The sequence below is a fragment of the Rhinopithecus bieti genome, unplaced genomic scaffold (genome assembly GCF_001698545.2).
Source record: "Rhinopithecus bieti isolate Rb0 unplaced genomic scaffold, ASM169854v2 scaffold_11375, whole genome shotgun sequence".
In the NCBI taxonomy this organism is placed as follows: Eukaryota; Metazoa; Chordata; class Mammalia; order Primates; family Cercopithecidae; genus Rhinopithecus; species Rhinopithecus bieti.
Window position 1 is genome coordinate 200,578 of NW_016806746.1, and position 2,121 is coordinate 202,698.

The window sequence follows — 2,121 nt, forward strand, 5'->3', positions numbered from 1 at the left end:
AAAAAAAAAAAAACAATAAAGTTGGAATAGCAAAGGAGGGAGTTAATACATAAAGGAAAAACATTAAGGCCTAAAAACTAATCAGTTGTAAAAGCTAAATCAGTAGTATGGATTGGTAAAGTAGCATTTTAGGGATAAATTTTTGGATTGAAATTTCTCTTTTAAGTTTATGTACCTTTTCAGAAAAGTTCCTCAAGTTTATATCTTTATTTTAATGAAACTTGTCAATAACTTTTACTTATCTGCCATGCTTGACAATTAATAGTTAATTTCTATAACACAAAATACTGTTCTGAAGGCAGGTATTCATCTCCCTCTTTCATCTTACTTTTTACCACTCTCAACTTCTTTAAAACCACTTTCTTGGCAAGCTACTTCATAGATTCTTGAGACTGAATAATCAAATCTGTTATTTATTATTCAGGCCAAATTTCTAACAATGTGTATTTTTTTAAAAAAAGATAAATGGGAAAGGGAATGTTAAACAACATTTATTTGCATTGTATTCTAGTGTCCCTATATGGAACGAGGAATAAAAATATTTTCCAAGTTCATCAAGCTGTCTTTTAAATCATAGAATGCATATATTCATTAGTAATTTTCCATTGAAAGTATCAAATAAAATTGGAGAATTTCCTTACTGTTTCTACCTCACTGTGTTTCGTGTATTCTGATCAGCATTAATACCAATTTCATAGCATTCTATCGTTTGCTCTTTTTTGCTGTGAACCCAACTGATTGCATTTTCTTACCTGTTATTTTGTTGTTGTTATTTGAGGCATCTTTTCTTCCTAACTTTAGTCTTCATAGACCTTCTCAATTTTAGCTCATCACCAAAATTACATAGATAGAAGGGTATAGGGACTTTAGTGTACACATACCCCCTTTTGACTCTGTCTGATTTTCTAATTTAGTAGATTTTGATTGAGGCTGAGAACTGTATTTGGAAAAGTTCATTCTGATTATTATTCAGGTTTGTGAATCCTAGTCTAGATAGACCTTTATCAGCACATGTATAAGGTCCACTTTGCTAAGGTACATTATGTGTGAGATTCATTCCGACTGTGGACCACTAATTTATTCTTGCCCATCCACTGCTCATGACAGATAGATGATCTCTATATTCCAGAAACGAAGCTCGTTTCCAATTCCTCAACAACTAAACCAAGCAGAGGTAAAAGTGGTTTTCCTTCAGAGCCACAGTTCCCTGCTGGAGTAGAATAAACACTTTCTAGGAAACTGCAGCAAATTTTTGATGACATGGAAAGGGCATCACTAGGGTCCTCATTACACGTTACCTCTCTCCCTCACCCAAACCATAATGTTGACAGAACAGATATTTTCTGTGGGGAAGATGCTAAGCAGTCCTGCGTGGCTGTAGGCGTTGTCCACATCTTAATCTTCAGCTATATCTGTTGTATAACAAGTTTAACAATCCTACAAGTTAAAGCCTCACACCAGAAACCTGTTTATTCCTCTCCCATGCCAAGTAATTCCAGCACAATGGGTTTCATCTATAGATGATGAGAAGATGCCATTGTGGGGTGGTGAGGACATACAGAAGAGAGGAAGTTTGAAACCAGTTTATTTCTATTTCAGCCAGCTTAGTGTATTGTAAGAACATTTTGTGGCAGATGACCCTAGTCTGTAACAAGGAATTGAGTGTAATGCATCATTCTGCCAGTGTTTATCTGTTCCCTATGCTCACATAAACACACGAGTCATCTTTTTGCACTCCCAACCCACTCCTAAAGCACTATAAAGAATGTTTAGAAAGCAGAAAGAGAAGCAGCTCTTCCATACACCTTGTTCCTGCTGTTCAAGGTGCACATCCCATCCAAATGAATCATATCGGAGCCAAAGATCCTGGCAGGAGCTCTTTCCTACAAAACTGCAGTCTTGTCTATCCTAACAACTTGGAGCACAAAATATTAGAAAACCTTGTAATAACCTTAGGACAAAACAGTGTAGATATTGACTGAGCTAGACCTGAGGACTTTTTCAATGTAGTGTGGATAAGTAAGATGACAGGAAGCCATAAGCAAACTGTGCCTTGCCCATCAACTTCTCCAGAGCCATGACAATCATCTGGGGAGTATTTGTGATAAATAAATATTGTTA